This window comes from Schistocerca americana, chromosome X (genome assembly GCF_021461395.2).
Source record: "Schistocerca americana isolate TAMUIC-IGC-003095 chromosome X, iqSchAmer2.1, whole genome shotgun sequence".
NCBI classification, from domain to species: domain Eukaryota; kingdom Metazoa; phylum Arthropoda; class Insecta; order Orthoptera; family Acrididae; genus Schistocerca; species Schistocerca americana.
In genome coordinates this window covers 580,206,542-580,229,383 of record NC_060130.1, presented here as the reverse complement: position 1 = coordinate 580,229,383, position 22,842 = coordinate 580,206,542, and positions in this window count along the sequence as shown.

Sequence of the window (22,842 nt, the reverse complement as noted above, 5' to 3'; positions counted from 1 at the left end):
TGAAATCAACGGCGAAAGTTCAGACTTTGTGCCAGACCGGGATTCAAACCCGGATCTCCTGCTTACTAGGCAGATGCGCTGACCACTGCGGCAGCCGTACACTGTGGCCATCGCAACTACACGGAGTACCATAGAACGCCTCCCGTCTGAACCAAATTCTCATCTACTCCATATGGTACTAATGTAGTGCCTCTTGCGCACTGTCCAGATGACGCAATGGCCAGCCCACTGTAAGCATTTATCGAGTAGCACTGATATCGATTATGATGACAGCGCTATGGTCGCTTTTCTTTCGCCCCAGAACCAGTGAGGGAGTCACGAGGAGGTGTTTAGCTGTGTGCTTGGTATGAAGATGTTAAGGAATCAGGCTAAGACAACAAGTAAATTTTGTGAATATAAAGGTGTTTGATGTTAAGTAATCATCCGTTTACCTCACGACACGTAATCCGCGGTTCGCGAAGTCAAAAACCACGAGAACAATCGTGAGAACATGATCAGATGCCCGCGAGCATCTCATCCGCGCCGGTAAATGAAACTTGGATTACCTATATTGCCACGAACGCCGCATTTGAATTGCAGTGTGGGTTGATGTATTGTGGTATAGTGTTAGTGTATGTATCAGTGTATCAACATATTTGTTACTTTGTGAAGCGCGTAACAGTGCAGCCCTGTGTAGTGCAAGTGTTAAAAAACTCATCAGTGGATTATACTAGGCTGAAACTTAAATTTCTGTAATTGGCGATCCTTTATTCCCCTTGTTAGTTATCTTTTATTACAGCAATTCTCAAGCCGCTGTTCCTAGATGCAAGGGAAGAAGCGAATGACGATTGGATTTACGAAGTGAGTGGGTAGGAATACCAAATACAATAACCCCACCCTCCCCAATTAGCTTACATGGTGGCTGCGTTTTAGGAATTGCAATCTTCGGATAGGAGTGCCGATCGCAGTAACTGAAAATTAATTTGATATTCAATTGGTAGCGATGTCACACGTGCTTTTGTGTATGACAAACAAAAACAGGAATGCACAGTGATACCATCATAAGATAGTATTAATGCAGTGCGGAGCAAAGAACGTGAGGTCAGAGAAGTGGCAATGAACTGTATCACTTCCCACGACAGTAGTCGAATAAGTGACAATCGCGGCAGTTGGTAATACTCCATACAGCAGTACTACAGTGAGCTAACGTGTTAACAACTGAGTGTCGTGAACCGTACTATATCCCCCCCCGCCCACTGAAGCTGGATGTTGACAAGTGAAGTTGCAGCCGTTGAGTTATCGGTCGTACTGCGGCGCCACTGAAGAGCTGACGTCAAGACAGCAGAGCAACGTGGGCCGTGTTGTAACCCCACCACTGATGCAAATAACGGAAGGTGTGTAATTCAATCATCGTTCGTGGTGCGGCGCTACGGAAGAGTTAACGCAGAGAGAACGGAATATAGCAAGTTGCAACAGTACCCCACTCCGTTAATGGCGGAACTAAGCATTGGAGATGATAGCAGGTAGACATAGTCTCACACGGAGGCGTGGAGATCGAGACAACGGAGCATCGCGCGCCGGATTGCTTCGCGTCATCTTGGACGCGAGGAATAGCAGCGCTGACAACACTACAGCAAGACGCAGAACACACACACAATAATAGCAGGCGAAGTGTCGCGATGGTGCGTAACGAAACTAACAACAGTAGCGTACCCAGTAATAGGGATATGATTGAATTCTACTGAATTGTTGCATGTAAATATGGTGTTAATTATCGGCATTGCCAACATAGGCGCTATTGAGTTGTGTTATTGTTATATGTTTGAATAGGCTCTGTCAGATAAATTAGAGTTGCGAAAGGTACCAATTGGTTTTATAGAAGTAGCAAGGGAAATAGAAGTCAGTATGGACAGTATCTTACAGATGTTTAATGAGGAACATCTGAAGGATAATGTAAAGGGGATAAAGCTGAAAATAGATGACAATGACATGTTAAGTGATTTTGATACCATGTTGTCACTTAAATCTGACCGTTAGGAAGTAGATGTAAAGAAGGTACAGGTGGAAGTGGTAAATGATGGGGTGTTAAATGACTGGTTTACCAGCATCACTGTATACTGAAAATGAGATGTCGAAGAATGAGGCAACAGTTGATTGTAATTTTGCTGATGCTACCATGGTAGCTGATGTATGGAATTCTAGTGCAGATCTGTTTTCAGATTTGGATGCAGCCAAATGAGGACAACAAGTTCAAAATTTAAACTTGTATTGCCTATTGCGAGAGCGTTGGTGTCTAGTACGAAAAACGAGGCATCTAATAAAGAAACTAACGAGCAGATTAAGCAACTTAATGCATCCAATGAGCAGATTAAGAAAGAGATGGAACAGAGTAATAAAACTCAAAGGTTCCTGGTAGAGGAGATCAAAATGGTCTGAGAAAGTTTCAGTGCAGAACTGAAATGTTTTGATGATAAACTCCAGAAGCAAGATGAAAAGCTGAATAAAAAGACTGATGAACTTAGAGATGAAATACGTAAGACAGAGGAAGAATGCGAAAGGTGAATAGATGCAGAATCAGTAAGTGCCATTATACAAAGGGAAGAAATGGAGCAATGGCATAAGAAGAATACTAATCAGATGACCGATGCTAAGAAGGAGGCAAACAAGCAGATGAACTATGTGAAAAAGCTGGATGAAAACGTTTCACAGTTAGAGTTGGAACAAAAGCGATGTGTGAAGCGAGTAGGCCGGCCGCTGTGACCGAGCACTTCTAGGCGCTTCAGTCTGGAACCATGCAACCGTTACAGTCGCAGGTTCGAATCCTGCCTCAGGTATTTGTGTGTGTGATGTTGTTAGGTTAGTTAGTTCTAGTGCACTGATGACCTCAGATGTTAAGTCCCATAGTGCTCAGAGTCATTCGAAACATTTCTTTGTGAAGCGAGTAGATATTGTAAGTGCTGACATAGGAACCACGAGGTAAGAGGTAGTGTTGTAACTAACAACAATTTTGTAGGAGTGCAAAATGTTATGGAGACTTTCAAAAATTCAGTCGTAATGGGAATTGGCATCCACGTGATTTCTTGGATCAGTTTGAGGATGTATTACCAGTACTGTGGGATGACCCTTGAAAAATTAGATTTGTGGTGTCATATATGGAAGCAGAAGCATGCACAAGGGGATTAAGAGTTGGACGAGAACGTGAGACATATGAAAGTTTTAGGAAGGCATTCCTAAATGAATGTTGGACAGCAAGGAAACAGAATAAGATTTGGAATGAACTCAATCAGCATAGAAGGTATAGTTATGAACGTGATAGACGTTTAAAGAAGTTTTTTCAAAAACTATGTGATAAAAACATGTACCGGGATGAACTAATAGGCAAAGAGGCATTAGTGTCGTTCATCATTTGTAAGATGCCAACAACAACACAGGAGAAGCTACTGACTATATCAAAGGATGATGTAGATGCAATTAAGCTAGCACTGGGACAGCTAGACAATCTGGAAGAAAGAAATCATGTGGTGGAACTGAACGAAGACAGCCAATAACTCTTGATGCAGCCAGCAGGGACAGACCAATAAATGACAGAAGACCTGATGATCAATGAAAGTACAATAATGATCGAGGATCACATTGGCGCGGATTAAGAGGAAGACATAGTGACCACAGAGGTAGAGGTGGTGGCGTTGCATTCTACAATGATAAGTAGGTATCAGAGAACAGGGCTCAGTGAACAGACTGAGCCAGAACAAAATCATGAACCACGAGGAGAGGAAAACTAGGTGTGATTCCTGATGAGGTCCGGTTAGGAATCCCAGAAACAGGACTACAGCCTCGGACCACAGCCTAGAACAATTAACTGGAGAGTGATAGAATAAGAACATGAGTTAAACGCGAATAGGATGTAATGGAGCAGGTAGTTAAACATCAACAAAGAATGGCAGATACTGCAACAGGTAGTGAAGGAATATGCAGAATGGCTCATGTAAATTACGTACAGGTCACTAATGTTGGAGAACCAGAGGAGACTAAATGCCAAGGAAAAGATCTGCAACAGTTAAAGAGAGATGATATTCTAAGTAGTGATGGGTTAATAGGTAGAGAATCATGGTTGGATTGTAACACTACGCTCTGGCGCACGATACTCTTTAAAGCCTGTACTATGGTAAGTTGACGGGCTTCAACTTATAAAAAAGGATTTTGGTATATATCTCGACCGCGTGTACCTGAATGGAGGCAAAATCAGACTTACACCCACTCAGTAATAACAACGATACGTCAAGCAAGTCCGAAATGCAACTACACGTTAGGACGGACAAGAAACAACACAGAAGATGCTACAACTTTTGTTAATAAAACGGTCACCAGCCTAATTAGGCATTAACTGAATTTCTTCCCTGTACAAGTTGATGTACGTGCCTGCAAAACAACACGTAATAACACTGCATGACATGGTAAATTTTTGAACCAGAGAATCTACTGAACTGATAATTTCACTTTCTGTACCAATATGGATAAACCATAAAAACATAACATTACACTATAATGTTTACTACAAAACTTCGTACTGTCCATTGACCTGATTAAAATCGGGCATAGGTTACCCTAGAAATAGCACTTTCGAAACACACACACAATGTCAATTTTTATGAAGGTAAAAGACTGATAAATTTTGGTTTTATATTGACTTTAACTTTGCTGGTCAAATCAGTTCAGTACACTTCAGAATTCAAATGAATAGAAAAAAGGGGGGGAGGACCCTTAAACTGTTATGATCACTGTATTGAAAATTTTGATTATTGAAATCATTAAGTGCTCAAAATTTCCACTATATGATTTACTACTCTTTTTAGCTTATTTCCTGCTCATTTAATTACCATTATATCTGCCACAAAATAATTAAACTTCATTACTGAATCAATATCAAAATTATCTTCCAACTTTGTCAGACCTTTGTTATTTACCTATAGATTCATTAACAACAAAGTTCTTTAAACATCATTCTAACATAGATAGGTCTGCAGGTAATTATTATTAACATAAAATTTAATTCTTCATCTCGGGACACTCGGATTGCACAACATGTGGAAAGGACCCTGTCTAGGTTAGTAGTGAGGATAATTAAATGATAGGGCAGTTCTGGTAAAATTTAAGTTGTTATTGAACAGTATGGAACAAAAGTAACACTGGTCCACACGAATACAGTACTAAAAGTTTCAACCTGTTCGTATCGATGCGGCGGTGGGCGGGCGGCGAGATGGCGAGGCACAGAGCACACATACAATCACAGTTATGGCTCTTGATGTATCGGCGCTTTATTTCTTCATGGCGTCGCAGTACTTTTCCATTTAGTGCCTATGGAAACGGCACATCCGAGGCTCAACGAAGTCACGTTTTCCAGGAGAGCCTCCTCGATCCAGAACGTGTTACTCAGATCAATGCCCAACTCCGACTAATACTGCTGAGCCCGTTATGCCGTGCCGCGCCCGTGTGCATTTTCCTGCGCTCGCCTGCCATCCACCTTTTACCGCTCCCCTACAGACAGGGTATTCACCCGAGGTTTTGCATTCTACATATCCTAATACATTGCCTACGTATGGACCAGACGCACAATTACAACTTTAACATCTTACAACAGTTTCAACATTTCTTACATTTCCATTTTGTTATAATATTGCTTGCAATTTGACATAAACATTAATATTCACATCGAAAATTGTTTACAGTTTCTTTAACATAATGACATGAAAAGAAAAAAGAAATCAAATCAGAACATTGCTTACACTAATTTATCGAAAATCAGAAGAAAAAATTATTATATGTACAATAGTATAACGTTGTTGTTGTTACAGGATGAGTTTGTTAAAATGTATGATGGTCAGGTACATAGGGACCAAGAGTACGATGCTAGAAAGACGAGAAGAGACAGAGGAATATGTGCACTAGAGAGTAAGCATGAGGATTTTAATGCAATTGTTAGTTATGAGGAAGACAGCATTACAAAAGGTTTGTTTGGGTACCATGAAAGACTGTCACAAGACCGCTACGGTCGCAGGTTCGAATCCTGCCTCGGGCATGGATGTTTGTGATGTCCTTAGGTTAGTTAGGTTTAACTAGTTCTAAGTTCTAGGGGACTAATGACCTCAGCAGTTGAGTCCCATAGTGCTCAGAGCCAAAGACTGTCAACCCAGTCACATTAGCGGATGTGTGACAGAGGAAGGGAGGTTTGGTTGGAGTGATGATGATGACTGTCTACGTCTCTTAGAAGATCATAAGGGTTATAGAGTGTATGAGGTCACAGGTGATGTTGAGAACACTGACTATACTAATGGGAGTGAAAGTGTGAAAATGCATTCTGATATGGGATCTCCAGTGACAATGTTGCTGTTAAACCAAGAAGATGATGAGAGTTATCAGAGTGAAAAGAGACTTACAGAAAAGTGTGCAAATCTGCAGCTTTTGGGATAGGTGTGTAAGGAGTTTTAGGAGTACAAGGAAAGGAAAGCCACTTGATAGAGATTTGCACAAGTAATGTGCAGTAATGCTTGACGAGGATTTCGTGGCTGATGGAAGTAGAGAGTCGAGAGTGCTGACCATACAAAAATTGTAACAAAGGGATGAAGTGTCAAATGACTTGCTAAAGGAAGATGCTGATGTTCTGGAGGAAGCTGGGCAACCAATTGTAGAGGGAGAAATTTTCAATGTTAAATATGACATTCTTCTAGATTCAGGAAGTCCAGTTAATGTAATGTCACAAAGGTTGTATACAGCATGGGCCGGCCGGAGTGGCCGTGCGGTTCTAGGCGCTACAGCCTGGAGCCGAGCGACCGCTACGGTCTCAGGTTCGAATCCTGCCTCGGGCATGGATGTGTGTAATGTCCTTAGGTTAGTTAGGTTTAATTAGTTCTACGTTCTAAGCGACGGATGACCTCAGAAGTTAAGTCGCATAGTGCTCAGAGCCATTTGTATACACCAAGGTAGGAACAAGGTAGAAAATACCGAATTTTCCTGTAAATGGTGTGTCCATTGTGGGTGCTGTTGGTACAAAAGGTAAAAATGTAAAGGAGCCAATCCTGATTACAGTAAAGTTTAATGGTAAGACTTACGATGTTTCTGCATTGCTTGTGCCTGGACTGGCATTGCCATTGATATTTGGTGTTGAGTGGTTAGCAAACCAGCAAGCGTACTTAGATTCTTAGAAACGGCAATTTGAGGATAGTTATTAAAGGAGAAGAGGAGGTTATTGCATTGAAGGGTGTCATGGCGGCATGTGAAGAAATACGATTGGCTAAGATTCAGATTGACATGGAGTCAGAAGCTGTACCTCAACATGTATACAAAGGTGACACTGCAGGCTTGAGTAAAAGGCGGTGGAAATGGAAACATCAAATTAGAGTGGAAGACTCTGAGAGAGCGCTTCAGAAGAAGTTAGCCTTGCTACAACAGGATGGGGATAAGGATTCAAAACTCTTGCAGATGCTTTGAGGAGGCACAGTCTGGATTTTGCTGATGAACCTGGAGTAGTCGGGGCAGCAGAATGCAAGATAGAGGTGAAGGAGCAGGAACCCTTCTTTGCAAGGCCATATGCTATTCCACAAGGCAAACGTGAAACTGTCAATGAGGAGATTAGCAAGATGTTGAAAATTGGAATTACTGAACGTTCATCAAGCCAGTATAATAATCCCTTATTTGTTCTGGAGAAGAAAAATGGGAATGTCAGAATTGTGCTAGATGATAGACCAATGAATAAAATCATACTGCCACAGAGAGACAGGTCTCAGAGTTTGGAGGAGTTGCTTCTAAAGTTTCTTGGGCAAAATTATTCAGCAGAATCGATCTGAAATCTGGATATTGGCAGATTCCACTGCATAAGGTCTCAAGACAATATACAGCATATACGGCGTATGAAGGAAAAAGCTACCAATACTGTGTTCTACCTTTTGGGCTCAACATTTCTACATCAGCCTTCATTCGATCATTAGACAGGGTGTTAGGAGAGTAGCTTCTGAAGAAAGTTACGTGTTATGTAGATGAAATTCTCATTGTTATGATGACAGGGAAAGAACATGTGCAGACTTGTGGGCTCGAGTGGCCGAGCGGTTCTAGGCGCTACAGTCTGGAACCGCGCCACCGCTACGGTCGCAGGTTAGAATCCTGCCTTGGGCATGGATGTGTGTGATGTTCTTAGGTTAGTTAGGTTTAAGTAGTTCTACGTTCTAGGGGACTGATGACCTCAGCAGTTAAGTGCCATAGTGCTCAGAACCTTTTGAACCATTTTTGTGCAGACTTTGGATGGAGTCTTGACTGTTTTTGAGAGTGCTTGTGTAACTGTGAACATAGATAAATAAGAATGTGGGAAAGAGATGACTCATTTCTTGGGACACATAATTAGTGAACAAGGGATTGAACCAGATGAGGTAAAGTTCCAGGCTATAAGTGATTTTTCTGTGCCTCGCTGAGAGAAACAATTAAGGGGATTTCTTGGACTAGCTGGATTCTATAGAAAACTTGTGAGTGATCAGTCATTAAATAGTCCTCACTCGCTGAATCTTCTGAAAGCTAAAAATCTGTGGCAATGGACCGAAGACTGTCAGAGGGATTTTGAGGACATCAAGAGGCATCTGTGTAATACACAAATTTTGTCACACCCAGACTTAGAAAAAGACTTTTACATGGCCTGTGATGCATCAGACTATGGACTTGGCGTGCATCTGTGTCAAATTGATGACAAGATTGAAGGAGGAATAAGCACAATAGCTTTCGCGAGTCAAGCACTGACGATGGTGGAGCGCCAGTATACAATTACGGAATGTGAAGCATTAGCAATTCTTTGAGCATTCAGTAAATTTCGGTATTACCCGGCAGGTAGAGTGACAAAGGTGATAACAGACCATAAGGCACTTTCCTTCCTGACTGAAAGTAAATTGTATCATATGAGATTAACTAGATGGGCTATTGCACTTCAGGAGTATCAAGTTGATATTATCTACAGAGCAAGTGACCAAAACATTGTACCAGATGCCTTGTCCACACTGCCATCTGGTATGGAAGACATTAATGTAAATGGACAGCAAGAAAATGTACTGTGTGTTAGTCTTATGCAAGGTGTTCCATGTAAGACTGATGTGGAGAATTTTGATAAGAATATACGGCGTGAGCAGAACGTGGATCCAGCGCCGAAGCTAGTTAAGACTAGGTATGGTTGTGCGGGTCAAGAGAAACTTCGGAAATACTGTGTGATTCATAATAATGTCTTATGTAGACGTACTGATGAAACAAAACAAGAATGGAGGGTCTGTATTCCAGAACACACTATAGAGCGGTTGATTTGGTACATCCATTACAGCAATATACAATTTTGTGCCGACAAATCACCGAGAAATTAAGAAAAGAGTGCCTATTCTTTGGCACGAGCAAAAAGATACGGAGGTTATAACGAACTTGCCAAAGGGCAAAGACTATAACATGTAGACATCAACGCCCTATGCATCCAATCATTCCAAATGTAATTGGGGATGTAGTTGCAATTTATCTCCTTGGCCCTTTGCCAAAGTTGCAAGGAAATTTTACTCATAGTATGGTGCTATTGGATGTAGGATCAAAATATGTAAAATTTTACCCACTGAAAGGAGCTGTTAGTAAGATGATGGTGAAGAAGTTGGTTGATGACTATTTTATAAATGTTTGTAAACCAAAGAGGATACTTACAGACAATGGTCCACAATTTATCTTCGAAGAGTTGAAGGAGGTGCTATATCAAAATAACATTGAACAAGTCTTAATTGCAAAATATAGACCAGCCTCGAATCCAGCCGAACAGGTCATGGAGATTAATCGTATGTGAGGAACCTACTGTCATCATAAACATAGCCTCTGGAGGGACTATTTGAAAGAGTTTGCGGATGTACTTAACAGAATGCCACATATGTCCACAGATTTTGCACCTTGTGAGCTGTTGTTAAACCAGGAACCAGAGTTGATATTTACTGAACACATTAAGGATGTCACCTAGACCACTAGGTGCATACCATTAGCAGCACATACTCTAGAAACTAAAGCAAATCAAAGAAAACGGTGTCATGATAGAATTGTTATCCAATCTCATACAATGTGAGTGATTTGGTGTTGATTAAGACACATACAAAATCGAGTAAGATAACAGATAAAATAAAAAAAAATCAGCTTAGAATATAAGGGACCATATGAAATCGTTGGCATTGAAATACAGTGGAACTGGAAGTATTACGTTCTGGCAACTATGAAGGAAAACATCATGTGGAAAATATCAAGCCCTACTATAGGAATGACCAATTTAAACAGAATTTTATGTCACTCCATTCGTTAATGACTGTGATGGAATCAGAAAATGTAGTGTAAGCTGTTAGAGTTATATGTGCTCTTATGTATTACCTTAGATTGTAATGTGATATCCTTTATTATTCTAAGTGTCCTCTTACTCATTATTTACCTCATATTGACACACCACGTTCATTTAAGGATAAATGTTTGCTGATTGGATCTCATAAAACTATGTCAAAAGTTTGTATGTCACATTCATGTAAGAGTGACCACAGCTATCTCCCTTTTAACTTTACCTTAAGATATAAGTAGGTTGAATTGTCATCGGGTGTTCACTGTTTGTTTAATGGTCTGTGGGAGCTTTATGTTGCTGTACAAGATGAGGTTAGCTGATAATTTCTACAGCATCGGACGTCACACATGATGCTGCCAATAGCTGCACAACCCCTCCCTTACAACTGCCATCCTGGAGCAGTGACCTCCCCCTCTCCAGGCAGTGTTAAGTGAGTTACAGTTAATATTCATCATTAAATATGTGTTCATGAGTAAAGTGTGCTGCGTGTGACAATACTTGATAAATGTTAGGCCCAAATGTTGCTTTCTTTCCCTTTCTCTAAATCTGTGATCATATAAACTGCGCATGATAGCGCTGTGATGTCTTGCTTCTAACCATGTTGGTATGTAAACTGTGTGGTATAGTGTAGTGTAGTGAGTTCAATATTCTGTATCTCTGGTATGTTTAGGTGGATTTTTTTCTCTCGTCATTTTCTTTTATCAGTGTTCTGGCTACATTTGCTAATGTTGTGTTATCTTTGAGTGCATTTCATTTTGTCTACACTATTTGGCTTTATATGTGCTATATTACTTCATGTTTGTAATTATTATTTTTTTCATAGATGTTTCTTATGTTCTCTTGTTTGATTATGTGATTATGTGTTTGTACCTTGGCTGCACCGTAGTTTAAGGTATAGCAATGTATGTTTCTTCCCTTTATCTGTCTTCTGATGGACCACCCCCCCCCCCCCCCCCCCGCATATTAGTGCTTATTTTCGTAACTTCCTTCAGAATTTAGAAACAATTTTCGTGTAGGAATGTAAGCATGTATCGAGTAGTACTGATAGCAAGGGAGTCACGTGGAGGTGTTTATACGTGTGCTTGGTGTGAAGATGTTAAGGAATCAGGCTAAGACAACAAGTAAATTTTGTGACTATGAAGCTGTTTGGTGCGGTGTAATCATTCGTGTACTTCACGAGACGTAATCCACGGTTCGCGAAGTCAAAAACCACGAGAACAATCGCGAGAACGTGATTAAATGCCCGCGAGCATCTCATCCGCGCCGGTAAATGAAACTTGGATTACCTATATTGCCACAAACGCCGCATCTGGATTGCAGTGTGGGCTGATGTATTGTGGTATTGTGTTAGTGCATGTATAAGTGTATCAACATATTTGTTACTTTGTGAAGCGTGTAACAGCGTAGCCCTGTGTAGTGCAAGTTTTAAAAAATGGATCAATGGATTATACTAGGCTGAAAATTAAATTTCGGTAATTGGCACTCCTTTATTCCCCTTGTTAGTTATCATTTATTACAGAAATACTTAAGCTGCTGCTCATAGACTGCAAGGGAAGAAGCGAATGACGACTGGACTTACGAGGTGAGTGGGTAGGAATACCAAATACAGACGAAACAATAACTTTACCCTCCCCCATTCGCTTACAGCATCTGCCTACTGAGCGGGTGACCTGAGTTCGAGTCCTGTCCGATACAAATTTTCAACTTTCTATATTGATTTAAGTCAATGCCTACAGGCAGCTAATGTCATTAATATCTTTGTGTCTTGATATATTACACAGAGATTAGGTGGCGCAGAGCTTTCAGTGTGATTCAACGAGTCGTAGTGATGAAGGATGGAGTGGTTGACCACCCCTCTGTGAATAACCAGGAATCGCAAAACAAGTGAAGGCCCTAGTGCTCGAAGGCCAGCTTATGAGTATCGAAGTGGTATTGTAAAATGTGAAAATTGCTCTCGGATTAGTTTTGAATATCTTGCACAAAATTTTAACATGAGAAATGTTGCTGCAGGCTGGGGTCCGCGAAAGAACTACTTAAACCTAACTAACCTAAGGACACCACACACATCCATGCCCGAAGCAGGTTTCGAACCTGCGACCGTAGCAGTCGCGCGGTTCCGGACTGCGCGCCTAGAACCGCTAGACCACCGCTGCCGGCTCCGCGAATGCAAATCCATGTTCGAAAAGTGGCTATGTGGACCTGCAATCGATACGTTGCAGTTGTGTCAGGCCATTCCAAATGAATTTATTAGGCGCTTTATTGTCATGGACGGATGCTGGGTTTATCACAAAGACCCCGCGACAATGGAGCAAAGCAATCGGTGGACGCATGTGCTCTCGCCATCGCTGAAAGAGGCGAAGATCCGGCCGCCATCTTGTGCTTACAGATTATGCTCCTATGGAACATACTCTCATACGAGTATAATATCTGATTACCCGTACGAGGTTAAGGGAGGCTGTCAAAACTAACCTTTTTGGCAAGCTGTACAAGGGCTGTTTTTGCTCCATGACAACGCCCTGGTTCATTCCGCACAGGGCACAGTCACACATGCTGATTCTTTGGGCTATCATATGAGGGCTAATCAGAAAGTAAGATCCTATCGTTCCCGTAGTGGAAACCATTGTAAAAATAAAAACCTTTTTATTTGCAACAGTTATTCACACCTTCCAGCTGCTTCTCTACATAGTCACCGCTTTGATTTAGACATTTGTCGTAGCATTGTGCCAACTTTTCAATACTCTCGTCATAGAAGTCAACTGCCTGCGCTTTTCACCAATGGTGTATGCTGGTCTACAGCAGGATGACTGGGGCAAGATGTTGTCTTCAAAGCCAGCGGTTTATGTGAGCAGAGATGAAACGCAGGGTCAGCCAGTTACAGGCTACATTGTGGGTCATCAAACACTTCCCATTGTAAACGCTGCAGGAGCATCTTCATTGGCCCTGCAGAGCGCGGCTAAGAACTATCATGAAGAAGGAACAGCATGACAGTTGCGTTATATGGGCTGCATGACATCAGGCGGAATCTCTCACCATGCTCTCATACCTACTGGGAGACGCCATTTCCTACGCATCTTTACTTGCTCACTGTGCATTCATAACTGAAAATGGCGCCGGCCGCGGTGGCCGAGCGGTTCTAGGCGCTTCACTCCAGAACCGCGTGACTGCTACCGCCGCAGGTTCGAATCCTGCCTTGGGAATGGATGTGTGTGATGTCCTTAAGTTAGTTAGATTTCAGTAGTTCTAAGTTCTAGGGGACTGATGACCTCAGATGTTAAGTCCCATAGTGCTCAGAGCCATTTGAACAACTTGAACTGAAAATTGCGGCACGACGCGGCCTACGGGCGCACTACGGACATTGCTCAACACATTTGTGCAAAGATTTTTCGGATTTTCACCGAGGTTTCCATTTCGCGGTCTGTCGGAACTTACTTTCCCAGTAGCCTTCGTATTTTGCCTCACCCCCTATTCTTCTGGCGTGGCATTCAGTAACATCTTCCACTTTCCTCGGATGAAGGAACCACTGTGTGGCAAGCATTTCCAGAACGATGACGACGTGATTTTAGAGTTGGAACGTTTGCTGAACAGGCAACAAGTAGACCTCTAAAAGATCCGCCAAGTGGTCAGGCTTTCAGAAAAGTGTGTTATATAGAAGGGTGAACCTGTAAACAATAGAGTTGCGCTATGCCAAAAGTACGGTACGGTAGTTTTGGTACAGTACATAAATGACGTAGTAAATGGTAGGATTACCGGTAGTATTGGTAGCATTGGTAGGGAAAGAAACATAAAGGAATGCGTGAGAAAGGAACTGGAGTCCGACTGTTTCTCTTTGCTTTTTGTTTGTTTGTTTACTCGTTTTTCACATAATAAGAACCGCAGGTCATTCAGTGTTAGCTCATTGTGTATTTTTCAAACTTATAAATGTAAATTTGCGTTTTATAATTAATAAAATTAGTTGATCGAATAACTTTGGCGCTTTTATGTAACCATAGGAATTTATTTGAGATGCAAGTACAGTTTACATGTACAAACATAAAAAATCTATATAGTTATGTTGTTTTGTACTGAATAGAAAATTCTACATCATGGTCAAAGGCAGGAGTTTCTAGTTATCATAACGAAGTGCGAAAGGTGTTTATGAATAACAGTAACATGTTTTATATAATCTCAACGAAATACAGAAGCGATGTTTAATATATTTTAGTTTTTAGTTAATCTTAATTTTACATTTTTGGCGAAATTGCGTTTTGTAGCGCTGTATGATAAACCCGTTTCTTTTTTTAACGGCACCATCCATGTGTTTAACATTATAGATAAACAGTGTTCGAATAAAACCTAAATTAAACACTGACAATTTCAATTATGCTATAAATATAGTTCATTCTTAAGTAACAAGAGGATAACTATATAAAACAAAATTGTTCTGTAGGTTATACAGCCATTTATATATCCACAGTCATTTTCTGGACTGTTCAATGCTTCCGGCTTCTAGGGGAATCCAGTGAGATACTGATGGCATACACAAAAAAGCGATGGAAATGAGGCAACACCCGATAGGTATGGAACACACCTAATGTACAGGTAGCTTAGATGCGATGTTAACTATCCAAGACTACTAGTAGAACTACCTTAGCCTACGCTTGCTTATGACAATGACCATGGTAGTTTTACAATATACAACAGAAGGAATAACAATGTCAGCAAGTTTCATGGTCGAAGTTCGATTTTTTCGAGGCAATAATTAAAACATTATGAGTATTTTCATACCCAGACATGGATAAAATAATCAGCACAGAAGTAGTGTTACTGACAATGATTCAGACAAGGGCATTGAAGTTCTTTCCATGGACGATGCTGGGGTTCCAATTCGTACACAGGTAAACGTTGAAAGTCCCGAGCGTAAAGAGAACTCCAATGCCAGAGCCAAAGTGTGTGGAGCAGGCTCCCGGAGCTCACTTTCGAAAATCGATGCTGATCACAGTGCGGCTTCACTAACTGGGCTCATCCCGCTAAAGTAGCAGTTTAGTCCTATCTGTAGTTACAGTGCAATTATTATAGCTTCCCCAACGTCCGAGAGTAATATAATTGGTGGTAGAAACAAAGGGCAAGAAAAAGTTGCAAAGTCTATTAAAGTGCGATAACGATGGTTGCGGGCGAGCTGGGCCGGCCGCATATTAATATATGGAAATATATGCAAATTCAAGCGCGCGGAGCGGCGCGGCGTCCTAAGCGCGCCTAACCCCGCCCACCCTCGCCCACCCCCACCCACCCCCACCCACCCCCGCAGCCACCGACGCGCGTCTTCTATTACCGCAGCCGGCGCTGCCCTGCCGGTCTTTGGAGCGCTTCCTTCGCCATACACGGCATTAACTTATGAAGTACGTGACGTGCGCAACCAAAATAGGACGTGCATCTCACGAAAGCTTGTTGCACCTTTGTTCTGAAGATTAAGCTGCAATGAATATTATTCAGTATTACAGAATATCTTGTTTTGATGTGGAATTCTAGTAATCACGAATCAGTACTGAAAAGCTTCATTATTCCATTCGTGAAAAAGAGAAATTTATGGCGATAGATTTACAGACTGTTCTAAAAGATAATTTGTAGCACATTAATGTAAAATTTATAAAAGCAAGAGGAGATGGTTGAAACCTAATGTTCTTTCGTTATCAAGCTCTTGAGAGGCGGAACATACACTGAGTTGACGAAAGTCTGGTATCGCGTTCACGAGGTATAAAAGGGCAGTGCTTTCCGGAACTGTCATTTGTGCTCAGATGATTCATATGAAAAGGTTTCCGACGTAATTATGGTCACACGACGGGAATTAACAGACTTTGAACACGGAATGGTAATTGGAGCTAGGTGCATTGCACATTTCATTTCAGAAATCGTAAGGGAATTCAGTATTCCGGGATCTACAGTGTCAATAATGTGCCGAGAATATCAGATTTCAGGCGTTAGCTCTTACGATGGACAACACAGTAGCAAATGGCCTTCACTTAACGACCGTGAGCAGCAGCGTTTGCGTAGAGTTGTCAGTGGTAACAGAAAGGCAAAACTGCCTGAAAGAACTGCGGACATCAATGTGGGACTACGACGAATGTATACGTTAGGGCAGTGCGACGAAATTTGGCGTTAATGGGCTGTGGCAGATGTTGACGGATTCGAGGGCATTTGCCAACAACGCGACATGGCCTGCAGCATCTCTCCTGGGCTTCTGGCCAAATCGGTTGGACCCTAGACAACTGGAAAGCCGAGGACTAGTCAGGTGCGTCCCGATTTCAATTAGCGAGAGCTAATGAAGCGGTTCGATTGTGGCGCAGACCCCACGAAGACATGCACCCAAGTTTTCAAGGCACTGGGGCAGTGTTTACATGGAATGGACAGGGTCCTCTGGTCCAACTGAACCGATCATCCACTGGAAATGTTCGGCTACTTGGAGACCGTTTGCAGCCACTTGCGATGGAATTTTTATGGATCACAGTTCGCCATGTGAGAAGGTCATGGTTGTTTGTGATTGGTTTGAAGAAAATTCTGGATAATTCGAGCGAATGGTTTGGCCAGCCAGGTCTCCAGAATTCCATCGAACATTTATGGGTCATAATGGAGTGGTCAGTTCGTGCACAAAGTCCTTCACTGGCCACACTTTCGCAGTTATGGACAACTATAAAGGCAGCACGGCTCAATATTATTGCAGGGGATTTCAAGTGACTTGTTGAATCTATGTCAAGTCGAGCTGCCTAACTACGCCACGTAGAATGAGGTCCGAGACGATATTAGGTGGTATCCCACGACTTTTCTCAACTCTCTGCAAAATTCCGAAGACAGATCTGAACTTCTGGATGCTAAGTAAGTGCATAAGGAGACCAAACACCGTAGGTAATCTATCATCAGTCTCCTGGTCACACCCTAGGACAGAAGCAGTGTACCCATCCTGTCTGCGAATAGAATCAATTCTGTATGCATTTATGAGAAAGTGTTCTAAATGTTTGCGTAGCGCGTATCCGAGGCGAGACATGGGATGTTGGAAGCTGCCTAAAATTCACGTCCATACTGGGTGGCACGCCGACTCCTCCTCGTTAAGTCGCCGTGAAAATTCGATCCGGGAACTGCGTCTCGGAATCAGTCACGTTAACACGTGCGCCTACCAGCTCGGGTTAGAGCTGAACTCTCCCTCTGATTCATCAGCTTAATGGTGTGTATATAAAATGGAACGAGATCAAAAACACAAGCTGGCCGGAGTGGCCGACCGGTTCTAGGCGCTACAGTCTGGAAACGCGCTACCGCTACGGTCGCAGGTTCGAATCCTGTAATGTCCTTAGGTTAGTTAGGTTTAAGTAGTTCTAAGTTCTAGGGGACTGATGACCTCAGAAGTTAAGTCCCATAGTGCTCAACGCCATTTGAAACATTTGAGCCAAAAACACAAGAAACAAAAACTTAGGAACAAATTACGGCAAAGAGCCACCATTTACGCCGTCAATGCGAAATTTATTCATAGAAGAATGTAGTACAGAAAGGTACGTCTCTGTTGCTAAGCGATCACTGCGTCTGACTGCTACGAAAGATAGCGATTAAATTCCCGATACCTTTCGTTTGGGGGCTAATCGAGCGGAGTACACTCGAAGTCACAGCGCGAGAAAGAATGAAGCTATGCTGAAGTGAGTGGTATCATAGTTTTATTGTGCATTTCTCTGTCCGCCTGAAATGTCACATGACCCATTTTCCATCTGAAAATTGCGAGTTGTATACAAGAGAGTGGCTTCCAAAATACCCACAACGTTGGTAACATAGCTCCACAGGTTTTCCCCTAATCCATCTCATTCTACTTGTCTTCAAATTTCTGCCTATGCAACTGTTTCTGCTTTACAAGGGTGGTTCCACACCTATAGACCAAACCGTACATTATGTCAGTTGTTAAAAAAGCATTGTCATTCAGCCTGAGAATATAGCCTGAAAGCATCTCACAAATTTAAATGAAGAATGTAACGCAACATTACCTTAGATGCATATCACAGGTGCTATAACTGGAATGTACGCAAACTACTATGCCCATTTTATAAAATTTTCAAATCATTATGAAAGGGACTGAAATTGTTCCGCGTATCCTAACTTGGTGTCATTTTTATTAGTAACTGTCCCAGGAGAATATCCCAGAAGGACAATTCCTATTTGGACATTCTATTTTTACCTTTACTTTTAATTTTTTTGCAGAATACGCTACTTTTATTAGGAAACATTTTCTGTTTGCTGAAAAATTACGCTGTGGTCCAGACAATTACAACAGTATGCAATACAAAGCGGTATGCAGACAGCAAGACATGTTTTATAATTTTATGAAAAAACATTTACATATATTTCATACTGCACAAACCATCTAATGGTGTATGGCAGAGGGTACTTTGGTACCACCATCTGATTCCCCCTACGATGCTCCACTCGCGAATGGCGCGTGGGAAGAATGACTGTCAGTAAACCTCTGTACTGACTCTAATTTCTCGAATTTTCTCATGGTGGGCGTTACACGAGATCTATGAGAGAGAAGTAATGTATTTTCCTACTCTTCTCGGAGACTGCCCTCTGTGAATTTCAATAGTAAACCTCTCCGTGATGTGTAACACCAAAGGAGATTTTCATAAAGACAGGAGGAAGAATGAAAGATTCGCGTCTGCTATGTGTGCATCGTTTTATAAATAGAAAATATTAAACCACATATGTCTGTTGAAAAACACCGAGAGTGCCCCTCGCATACGACAATTGAATTTTTGTGCTATTCCACGTCATTTTAAATGGACGTCATACCAAACGAAATATTAATTGAAATACGAGAAACGCAATGCAAGCGAAAATTTTGTATCCGTGAGTGAGGGTTTAGTCTTTGTTACAGGCATGGACGCTGTACACGTTGCGGGTCTTACAAACTGCTGAATAGTTATTCGCGGTCGCTCGACCGCTGCAGCGCCAAAACCCGGTCGAAATATTGTGTCAGATTTATTTTGTCCGAGCGCCATCTGACCCCCTACCGCATATCGCCTGCTTCACTCTTCCCTCCATCGCAGCAGGTATGAATATCGCAGATGGAATATTACGCGCTTCGTATTACCGCGCAACTGTATTTCGAGATTTTTCCACAAACAGGTTTATTTGTCCATTTCTGGAAACTTCCCTCTCGTTTACGTCTAAATTTTAGGAAATAGCTGAAGAAGTTTCTGGTGTCCTTTTTGTTTCGGGTCGTTCGCGGTACGGTCGTCTGCGGAAATTTTTTCCATATTCAATTTGTGCCCGTTTACTGTGTCGCGTTGCCTTCATTCGCTGATGGACAATTATAAAACCTCAAATGGCGTTCGATCGACAGTAAATTCTACTCACGTATAAATAACACCAATATACTGCATTTCTCTTTTCAACTCTTCAAACGCTGCAGGTTGCTGAAATATCAAGTAGCAGCCACGAGGTGAAAGCTTACCGCGAGAGAATTTCAGCAGTAATAAAGACACGGGTCAGTTATTCAGAAACTGATAGAGCTGGCGCAGCTATCAGGCACTGCAAATGATTTTGAGATCGCCATCCAGCAATCCAGATTTAGATTTTCCTTGATTTTCTTAAATCACTTGAATGAAAGTATGCTGGAATGTTACCTTTGAAACCTTTTTTGTGCCGCGTGGTGTAGTCGCGCGATCTGAGGCGTCTTGTCACGGTTCGCGCGGTTACCCCCGTCGGGGGCTCAACTCCTCCCTCGGGCATGGGTGTGCGTGTGTGTGTGTGTGTGTGTGTGTGTGTGTGTGTGTGTGTGTGTTGTCCTTAGCATAAGTTAGTTTAAGCTACATTAATTAGCGTGTAAACCTAGCTACCGATGACCTCAGCAGTTTGGTCCTATAGAACCTTACCACAAATTAGAAAAAAGATTTTTTTCCAAGCCTGCAATCGTAGTCGAAGGGCCTTGCAATCCTAATATTACTCCTTATCCTACTTCTCTGTTCTTCAGATGTAGCTGACGTCCACGTATTCAGCAGCAAACACGATCAAGACATTTCCATACATTATTGTGAATGAATCATTAGATGGTTAGTAAACTGAACGACAATAAATTTCTTCGATACTAAGGTCTCATAGAATAGGCATATTCAAGATCTTTAGCAGACGTTGAACTTATCCACCGTTACTGTCAAAATATTGTCAAAAAGCAGAATCTGTAGCTGGTTTACCTTCAATGCCTTCCTTCTTCACTTGAAATTGGAGCAACATTTTCTGGGAATTCTGTATTGCATAGATTTCAGTACAAAGTGGTACCATCTTGTCATATGTCATGCTAATCTACGAGCCACATTCGGGGCTCTGTTTTAGAAGCTGGAAATTCTTACGCTGATGTAAGTGTTGGACACAAATATGGAAACAACCAATTGCCTCACATAACCATGCCCAATATCGTTTAACATACATGTTAACATTCAAATAAACTTCGAATAGTCGCGGAATGGATTAATACAGGTCTTGTATGGTTTTCAAAAATATCTTATACCATTCTCCCTGCAAAATGGTGGCAAGTTCAGAAAACGATGATGGATGTGGATACCGATCCCGCTCTCTTCTCTTCATAACAGACAACAAAGACTCAATAATACTGAGATCTGGTAACTGTGGTGGCCAGGGGACATGCGACATTTCGTCGTCGTGCTCACAGAATGAACCCTGGACGATGCGAGATTTATGAACACAGGCCCTGTCGTCTTCGAACACAACATCATCGCTGGGGAAAAAAACATCGTACCACGGGGTGGACCTGATCCGCCAAAACAATCACATAGTCCTTGACAGCAAAGCGACCTTGCAGAGCACCCATGGGACCCATGGAATATCACGATATGGCTGTCCAAATCATCACCGAAGCCCCGCTATGATTCACTCTTTGGAAGTAAACTAAGCCGCAAGCTGGAGACAGTGAAACAAGACTCCCCGACCAAATGACAGCCTTCCATTGCTCCACAGTCCAGGTTTTATGGCTTCGGCACCACTTTTTCCTTTTGCGGGCATTTGTATCACTGGTGAGTGGCTTTGGAATCCCAGCTCGCCCTGAAATTCCCTGCCTATGGAGCTTCCTTGGTTTTGTTTTGGCGCTGACAGGGTTCGTGAGTGCGACATTCAGTTCAGAAGTGACTTTTGCAGCTGTCTGACCTATTTTTCGTCTCCTTTTCAATGGCGGCGAGTCACGATCACTCAACACACATTTTCGTCCTTGTTACTTAGCGGATGACGATTATCCGCTTTCTCCATGTGCGGTAAGAATCTTCAGTACCATACCTCTTGAAACACCAGACAACTCGGCTTCGTTGGTTACAGAAGTTCCCATCATACGAGCATAAACCGTTTGGCGATGTTCGAATTCACCTAGCTCCGACATAACGCAAACAGAACTACACTGAACCCAATTCCGACCACAACTGATCTTTGCAACGTATTGAGGACACTGCACATATTCCGTTCGTGGTCAAATACAACACAGCAACCTTCCGGCTTTGCTAGCATTTGCATTTATGTTCAAACATGCATTTATCGCGGTCTTTCCATATTTTTGGTCAACCCATGTACGTTTACTTCCTCATACGCTTTATTGTTGACAATATGTTCTTATTCTGAAAGCAACTGTAGCAATCATTCAGTAACCACAAGAAGCAAAAGGAGATGTATTTGATTGCTGTTTTCTGGTCCCTCGGCCAGGAAAGCGTCTTATTTGTAACATACATTTTCAAAATAGATCTTCAGAAAAGATGAACTTAGTCAGAATCAGAACTCGAAGTTTGAAGCTCAGGTTGAATGCTGAACTCTATGTTTTTTTTTTTTTTTGTTAGTTCACACCCGAATTTTTTACACTACCGCAGAATACAAGTAACTTACAATAACGAACATGGATTGTCACTCAGAGGCGTAAAGAGAGTTTGTACACTTCGAAAACCAGTACGCAGTCAAGAGCTGTTAACAGCAAAATCACCAATAAATCAAAGAGAGTCCGTGAATGAAGTCAGAGTAGTGTAGCGGCGTTTGACATGGTAGAAGAAATCCTGTAGATCTCCTAGATAGGCAAAAAGCACGTGTACTACAAGTGACCGGCGGTGAAGCAAGATAGCCCTATTAACAATAGAAGCTCATAGAACATTATGCCAGTCTCAGTTCTGACTCTGCTACACATGATTAGAGAAATGAGGTAATATGATGTGTTGACAGTTTCAATGGTTTGTAGTCTCTAAATGTGTTTCAGTCCACAAAGTGTCGTGTGAGACTCGTTATCGCTCTTTACTGATTTTTGTGGATCTTGCCCACTGAATTTATGACGTTATTGCGTGTTGATCCACTTCTGTAACGCAATTCAGCAGTGATTCTGCGTGCCATGGATTCGACAAGTACTTGATAGGTTTCCAGATGTTTGTGGTACCAGATGCCTACGCACAGGTCACGCGCTTCCGTAATTTACGGGAGGTTGGTTTGTGGGCATGGGCCTGGCA